This window comes from Triticum urartu, chromosome 6 (genome assembly GCF_003073215.2).
Source record: "Triticum urartu cultivar G1812 chromosome 6, Tu2.1, whole genome shotgun sequence".
Classification (NCBI taxonomy): domain Eukaryota; kingdom Viridiplantae; phylum Streptophyta; class Magnoliopsida; order Poales; family Poaceae; genus Triticum; species Triticum urartu.
Genome location: NC_053027.1, coordinates 508,048,506 through 508,057,267, shown reverse-complemented (window position 1 = coordinate 508,057,267; position 8,762 = coordinate 508,048,506). Strand labels below are relative to the sequence as shown.

The 8,762-nt window shown below is 43.3% G+C and overlaps 1 long non-coding RNA gene across 2 annotated transcripts; it reads right to left on the bottom strand.

Annotated features, from left to right (window-relative positions):
* Positions 1–689: 689 nt before the first annotated feature.
* Positions 690–3,273, bottom strand: LOC125514645. 2 transcript variants are annotated; one of them, XR_007286545.1, is made up of 4 exons: positions 2,594–3,273; positions 1,947–2,263; positions 1,723–1,811; positions 690–1,638 (listed from the first exon to the last, which is right to left on the bottom strand). It is a non-coding gene; the product is annotated as an uncharacterized LOC125514645 (long non-coding RNA). The 2 variants fall into 2 exon arrangements; XR_007286544.1 differs by having other exon boundaries at positions 690–1,811; positions 2,594–3,272.
* Positions 3,274–8,762: the final 5,489 nt, after the last annotated feature.

Here is an 8,762-nt window from a genome sequence, read left to right as displayed (position 1 = left end):
AGGAATTATGTTCCCGTAGATTTTATTGTTCTTGACATAGATTGCAATCCTTCTTGTCTTATTATTCTTGGTAGACCTTTCCTTAGAGCGATTGGTACAATTATTGATATGAAGGAAGGGAATATTATTTTCCAATTTCCGTTAAGGAAAGGCATGGAACACTTTCCTAGAAAGAAAATTAAATTACTATATGAATCTATTATGAGAGCCACTTATGGATTGCCTATCAAAGATGGCAATACCTAGATTTATTCTTGCTTTTATGCCTAGCTAGGGGCGTTAAACGATAGCGCTTGTTGGAAGGCGACCCAATTTTATTTTTATTCCTTGCTTCTTGCTCCTATTTAGTAATAAATAATTTATCTAGCCCCTGTTTTGATTGTGTTTTTTGTGTTTAACTAGCATACATACCCGTGCGTTGCAACGGGAGAAAAAATCCAAATGCACCCAATAAACATCAAAACATGTTCAAGACCCCACAAATCCACGTCCGTTCTTTGAAAGTGGGAACATGAGTGAAACGGGGTGGATAGGGGATAGAAGATCGACAGGTAGAAAAACATTCCTCGTTTTCCTATCATTACTAACAAAATGAGCTATAGATAAAATTGTACAGTATTCTAAATAAGTGTATAGCTATAAAGAAAATGATCATATATAGTAGAATCCGTACATTATCTAGCCAACCATTTTGTAATGATATGTTCACAAATTTTAGTTGTATTATTACTGGCTCGTGTATCATTCTCTCCCATAGAAATCATACAACAAAAAGCTTCAGAACGCAAATGGCCAACATACTCTGAATCGGTTCTCATACACACACTCTATAATATAAATTCAGACCATATACTCTCAGCTTCTACGACAAAGAAATTGAAGCAAGGTATGCTGCATTGGTCAGTTCGTCCATGAGAAAATGCAGTTGAAGGCCTCCATCCTAAAAGCCGAGACCACAACCATATCTTGTGGTGGTCGATGTGTAACCGGATGAAGGAGCGCACGCTGAGCAACCACAAGTTGGTGGCTGCCACGTTATCTTCGGCAGATCGTTGGCTGAGGTCGAGAGCCTTGACGGTGTCTGAGCAGAGGGCGAGCGCGCGCGCAGCATATGTATGCAGATCGTTGGCTGAGGTCGAGAGCCTTGAACGTGTCTGAGCAGAGGGTGAGCGCGCGCGCAGCATATGTATGCAGACTCCGCAACAAAATTGAAAAAAAAATCTCAACTTTGTCAGCCCGGCGAAAGGGCCAGGTTAGTTCAAAATGTGCCACTTGCTGGTGTAAAAACATGGAGCTACAGGAAGCTATCTATAACATTGTAATGGGATTAAAATTAGCTAGCTAGTATCGTATGTCTGCAAACTTGTCATCTTAATTATGCAAAAACAAAAATCTAAAGCTAGCTGAGCATAAATGGTTTGGTGCCCCTTGGGTTGTTTTCTTGTCCTAACATAACATGGAGGAGGTACCAAGGGTTCAGCATTGAGCTTTGATTTACCTCCAAGAAAATTAGGACTCCATTTGCCTATTTGATCCTTACCAGTTTATTACTTCCCTATCTGTCAATTCCATGATCTTCCACAATGCTTCCAACCGCTTCATAACTCCTGTCGGTCCCTTGAGGTGGAAATTTTCATGCTGAGATGCAACAAAATTTATATCATGTATTAAGTCATGCAAAAATACCAACCTGCAGTATAGTTTGACATAGATACAAATTACCATCCTTCTCAGTAGCATCTCAAAACACCAAAAGGCATCTGCATCATCCTCGTATAGAACAACAAAAGGGGAAACCAGATCGCTCATACCTACAATCAACTTGTACCATTTAGGCAGTTTAAATAATTAAAGCAAAATGATGCAATGCTCTATTGAAATGCAACCCTTACAGTATCCAGGGGATGGATCAACCCATGCATAAAATGGAAGTATATCTGACAAACCTTCATGGCAGCCGCCGCTTGAACCCCGCAGGTCGCCGCCCACGGAGCCGCTCGTCGCCAGCCCCTTCAGAATCACCAGATCCAGCCACCTCCGCTCCAGTCCTAGTGCCGGGCCTCGCGAGCTCCTCCCCTCGTCCTCCTACATCGACCTGAGCCGCCATGGACGGCCAATGCGTCCACGTTGATTGCCGGCGAACGCGCGCGTCCGATGCATATGGCCCTGCCTCCGCGCCTCCCCTCTTGCTCCTCCTCTCGTCCGCCATGTGCTCGCCGCCGTCGTCCTACTCCCAATCGGATCGGGAGCGCCGCCGCTCAATCTGCAGACCAAAAAGAATATCGAACAGTTTTTTCTTAACTCAAATATAGTTCACACGGGTTAATTTATTGTTTCATGTGCACATATTGATCAAATAAATTCTTCCAATCTAGTTAATTGTACTGCTGGATTTTGGTGGTCATTCTGAATGTACAGATTTGTTGTGAGGATCTCTGAACTAATATGGATATGTTGACGAACTATAACTTAGCACTATATCTGGTTCTTTCTATCAGTTTGATTTTGGTCATCCAAGTGGATATATACAGCAGTCATGCAGCCACAGTCTGCACTATTTGGTTAATGAGAACGGGAGGAGCACAACACTTACCCCATCGCTTATCTCAGCCAGCTTCAGGTCCACCATGGCCACCTACACCGAGCACCATATCACGTCCCGAGCTTAGTTGTCGATTCATCTACACCAACCCAATCACCATAAACAGGGATACAATCAGATCTAATAAGAGATAGCTCCATGACCATGAGAAAAGCTAATCGGGGCAAGGCGGTCGGTGCTGGGCGACCGCAGCGACGGCCATGTAACCGGGACGCGAGGAGGAAGGAATCGGTAGGCGGTGTGATGCCCTCATCCTCTGGCTTGTAGTCCGATCTGTCCCCATCATCCCCGTCCGCTCCTCCGCCGCCTCCACCTCCCTCTCCTACTCCTACTGGCTCCTCTGCCTCCTCCACCTTCCTCTCCTCCTCCTACCAGCTCCGCTGTCTGCACCTCCCTCTCCTCCTCCTACCACCCGTTGCCCGTGGCGGCGCGGAGTGTGCCGAGCAGCCCGTCGCGGTCGGCGGCACGCGCTCGAGACGGCCGGCGCGAGCCCGGAGTGCGGCGGCCTGGGCATCGGCGTCGGCGAATTGCACGCGAGGGACTTGGACGACACGGGGAGGAGGGCGCGGCGGACGATGCGGGCCGGCGGCGGGGAGGCGGCGGATCCAGATGGGGGTGCGAGGCGCGGTCGCTTGACTCGGGGGTGGGTTTTTTTTCATGTGTGTCCACGCGTGGGGCAGAAATCCGAAACGTTGTTTCCACGGGTGGACTGCGGGATCAATTATTAAAAATCACAGGGACGTTTTTGCAAAAACGGCGCGACGGTGAACCCAGAGACTCATGCTTTATTATTAGGCAGAGATTATTGTTTGTGCCAAATAGAACCGTTGGGAAGACTTGGGGAAAGTCTTTTTAATATTGTTGTAAAAAACAGAAACTTTAGCGCTTACGAGTCTTTATTTGTTAGTTTTCCACAATCATCCTTGCGGTACACACCTTTTGAAAGAGACACACATGATTCAGAAATTGTTAGAATACTCTATATGCTTCACTTATATCTTTTGAGTTCTATAGTTTTTGTTCTGGTACTTCACTTATATCTTTTAGGGCACGGTGGTGGATCTGTTTTATAGAAACTATTGTTCTCTCATGCTTCACTTAGATTATTTTGAGAGTCCTACAAAACAGCGTGGTAATTTGCTTTAATTATGTTAGGCACTCAAGATTTATAAAAAAAATCTTATGAGTGTGTTGAATACTATGAGAAGTTTGATACTTGATAATTGTTCTGAGATATGGAGATGGTGATATTAGAGTCGTGCTAGTTGAGTAGTTATGAATTTGAGAAATGCTTGTGTTGAAGTTGGTGATTCCCGTAGCATGCATGTATGGTGAACCGTTATGTGAAGAAGTTGGAGCATGAATTATTTATTGATTGTCTTCCTTATGAGTGGCGGTCGGGGACAAGCGATGGTCTTTTTCTACCAATCTATCCCCCTAGGAGCATGCGCGTAGTACTTTGCTTCGATAACTAATAGATTTTTACAATAAGTATGTGAGTTCTTTATGACTAATGTTGAGTCCATGGATTATACGCACTCTCACCCTTCCACCATCGCTAGCCTCTCTAATATCGCGCACCTTTCGCCGATATCATACACCCACCATATACCTTTCTCAAAATAGCCACCATACCTACCTATCATGGCATTTTCATAGCCATTCTGAGATATATTGCCATGCAACTTTCCACCGTTCCATTTACTATGACACGCTCCATCATTGTCATATTACTTTGCATGATCATGTAGTTGACATTTCAGTTGTGGCAAAGCCACCGTTCATAATTCTTTCGTACAAGTCACTCATGCATCATTGCTATCCTGGTATACCGCCGGAAGCATTCATATAGAGTCATACTTTGTTCTAGTATCGAGTTGTAATCATTGAGTTGTAAATAAATAGAAGTGTGATGATCATCATTCATAGAATATTGTCCCAAAAGAAAAAAATATAAAAAAGAGAAAGGCCAAATAAAAAAAGGAAGGCCCAAAAAATATATAAAGGGACAATACTACTATCCTTTTTCCACACTTGTGCTTCAAAGTAGCACCATGATCTTCATGATAGAGAGTCTCCTATGTTATCACTTTCATATACAAGTGGGAATTTTTCATTATAGAACTTGGCTTGTATATTCCAATAATGGGCTTCCTCAAAATGCCCTAGGTCTTCGTGAGCAAGCAAGTAAGATGCACACCCACTTAGTTCTTTTTGTTGAGCTTTCATATACTTATAGCTCTAGCGCATCCATTGCATGGCAATCCCTACTCACTCACATTGATATCTATTAATGGGCATCTCCATAGCCCGTTGATACGCCTAGTTGATGTGAGACTATCTTCTCCCTTTTTGTATTCTCCACAACCACCATTCTATTCCACATATAGTGCTATGTCCATGGCTCGCGCTCATGTATTGCGTGAAGATTGAAAAGGTTTGAGAACACCAAAAGTATGAAACAATTGCTTGGATTGTCATTGGGGTTGTGCATGATTTAAATACTTTTTGTGGTGAAGATGGAGCATAGCCAGACTATATGATTTTGTAGGGATAACTTTCTTTGGCCATGTTATTTTGAAGAGACATAATTGCTTAGTTAGTATGCTTGAAGTATTATTATTTCTATGTCAATATTGAACTTTTGTCTTGAACCTTTCGGATCTGAATATTCATACCACAATTAAGAGAATTACATTGAAATTATGCCAAGTAGCATTCCACATCAAAAATTCTGTTTTTATAATTTACCTACTCGAGGACGAGCAGGAATTAAGCTTGGGGATGTATGATACGTCTCCAACGTATCTATAATTTTTGATTGTTCCATACTATATTATATCCTATTTTGGACATTATTGGGCTTTATTATACACTTTTATATTATTTTTGGGACTAACCATTTAACCGGAGGCCCAACCCAGAATTGTTGTTTTTTTTGCCTATTTCAGAGTTTCGCAGAAAAAGAATATCAAACGGAGTCCAAACGGGATGAAACCTTCGGGAACGTGATTTTCGGAACGGACATGATCCAGAGGACTTGGACCCTACGTCAAGAAAGCAACTAGGAGGGCACGAGGTAGGGGGGCGCGCCTACCCCCCCCCCCCCTAGGCGCACCCTCCACCCTCGTGGGGCCCATGTTGCTCTACCGACGTACTTCTTCCTCCTATATATACCTACATACCCCCAAACTACCAGATACAGAGCCAAAACCCTAATTCCACCACCATAACTTTCTGTATCTGTGAGATCCCATCTTGGGGCCTTTTCCGGAGCTCCGCCGGAGGGGGCATCGATCACGGAGGGCTTCTACATCAACACCATAGCCTTTCCGATGAAGTGTGAGTAGTTACTTCACACCTTCGGGTCCATAGTTATTAGCTAGATGGCTTCTTCTCTCTTTTTGGATCTCAATACAAAGTTCTCCCCCTCTCTTGTGGAGATCTATTCGATGTAATCTTCTTTTGTGGTGTGTTTATTGAGACCGATGAATTGTGGGTTTATGATCAAGTTTACCTATGAACAATATTTGAATCTTCTCTGAATTCTTTTATGTATGATTGGTTATCTTTGCAACTCTCTTCGAATTATCAGTTTGGTTTGGCCTACTAGATTGATCTTTCTTGCAATGGGGGAAATGCTTAGCTTTGGGTTCAGTCTTGCGGTGTCCTTTCCTAGTGACAGCAGGGGCAGCAAGGCACGTATTGTATTGTTGCCATCGAGGATAACAAGATGGAGTTTATTTCATATTGCATGAGTTTATCCCTCTACATCATGTCATCTTGCTTAAAGCATTAATATGTTCTTTTGAACTTAATACTCTAGATGCATGCTGGATAGCGGTCGATGTTTGGAGTAATAGTAGTAGATGCAGGCAGGAGTCGGTCTACTTGTCTCGGACGTGATGCCTATATACATGATCATACCTAGATATTCTCATAACTATGCTCAATTCTGTCAATTTCTCAACAGTAATTTGTTTACCCACCGTAATACTTATGCTCTCGAGAGAAGCCACTGGTGAAACCTATGGCCCCCGGGTCTATTTTCCATCATATTAATCTTCCATCAACAAGCTATTTCCTTTTCAGTTTATTTTGCTTTCTTTACTTTGCATATTTATCATAAAAATACCAAAAATATTATCTGATAATATCTATTAGATCTCACTTTCGTAAGTGATCGTGAAGGGATTGACAACCCCTTTATTGCGTTGGTTGCGAGGATTTTATTTGTTTGTGTAGGTGCGAGGGACTCGCACGTGGCCTCCTACTGGATTGATACCTTGGTTCTCAAAAACTGAGGGAAATACTTACGCTACTTTGCTGCATCACCCTTTCCTCTTCAAGGGAAAACCAACGCGGTGCTCAAGAGGTAGCAACCGTATGAACTATGGTTTGGAAAGAAACCAAAGCTGTCATTTCTTAAAGTTTGGGGCTGCGATGCTTATGTGAAAAAGTTTCAAACTGATAAGCTCGAACCCAAATCGGAGTAGTGCGTCTTCATAGGATACCCAAAAGAAACTATTGGGTACAACTTCTATCACAGATTCGAAGGCAAGACATTCGTTGCTAAGAATGGATCCTTTCTAGAGAATGAGTTTCTCTCGAAAGAAGTGAGTGGGAGGAAAGTAGAACTTGATGAGGTAACTGTACTTGTGATGTCTACTACACAACCTTCTTCTTGTAGACGTTGTTGGGCCTTCAAGTTCAGAGGTTTGTAGGACAGTAGCAAATTTCTCTCAAGTGGATGACCTAAGGTTTATCAATCCGTAGGAGGCGTAGGATGAAGATGGTCTCTCTCAAGCAACCCTGCAACCAAATAACAAAGAGTCTCTTGTGTCCCCAACACACCCAATACAATGGTAAATTATATAGGTGCACTAGTTCGGCGAAGAGATGGTGATACAAGTGGTATATGTATGGTAGATAAAGGTTTTTGTAATCTGAAAATATAAAACAGCAAGGTAACTAATGATGAAAGTGAGCACAAACGGTATTGCAATGCGTTGAAACAAGGCCTAGGGTTCATACTTTCACTAGTGCAAGTTCCCTCAACAATAATAACATAATTGGATCACATAACTATCCCTCAACATGCAACAAAGAGTCACTCCAAAGTCACTAATAGCGGAGAACGAACGAAGAGATTATGGTAGGGTACGAAACCACCTCAAAGTTATTCTTTCCAATCAATCCGTTGGGCTATTCCTATAAGTGTCACAAACAGCCCTAGAGTTCGTACTAGAATAACACTTTAAGACACAAATCATCCAAAACCCTAATGTCACCTAGATACTCCAATGTCACCTCAAGTATACGTGGGTATGATTATACGATATGCATCACACAATCTCAGATTCATCTATTCAACCAACACAAAGAACTTCAAAGAGTGCCCCAAAGTTTCTACTGGAGAGTCAAGACGAAAACGTGTGCCAACCCCTATGCATAGGTTCATGGGCGGAACCCGCAAGTTGTTCACCTAAACATACATCAAGTGGATCATTAGAATACCCCATTGTCACCACGGGTATCCCACGCAAGACATACATCAAGTGTTCTCAAATCCTTAAAGACTCAATCCGATAAGATAACTTCAAAGGGAAAACTCAATCCATTAAAAGAGAGTAGAGGGGGAGAAACATCATAGGATCCAAATATAATAGCAAAGCTCGCGAAATATCAAGATCGTACCACCTCAAGAACATGAGAGAGAGAGATCAAACACATAGCTACTGGTACATACCCTCAGCCCCGAGGAAGAACTACTCCCTCCTCGTCATGGGGAGCACCGGGATGATGAAGATGGCCACCAGAGAGGGATTCCCCCCTCCGGCAGGGTGCCGGAACGGGTCTAGATCGGTTTTCGGTGGCTACGGAGGCTTCTGGCGGCGGAACTCCTGATCTATTGTCCTCCCTGATAGTTTTAGTGTATATGGATATATATAGGCGGAAGAAATACATCAGGGGAGCCACGAGGGGCCCACGAGGGTGGAGGGCGCGCCCAGGGGGGTGGGTGCGCCCCCACCCTCATGGGCAGCCCGGGACTCTCCTGGTCCAACTCCGATACTCCGTGGGCTTCTTCTGGTCGAAAAATAAGTTCCGTGAAGTTTCAGGTCAATTGGACTCCATTTGATTTTCCTTTTATGCGATACTC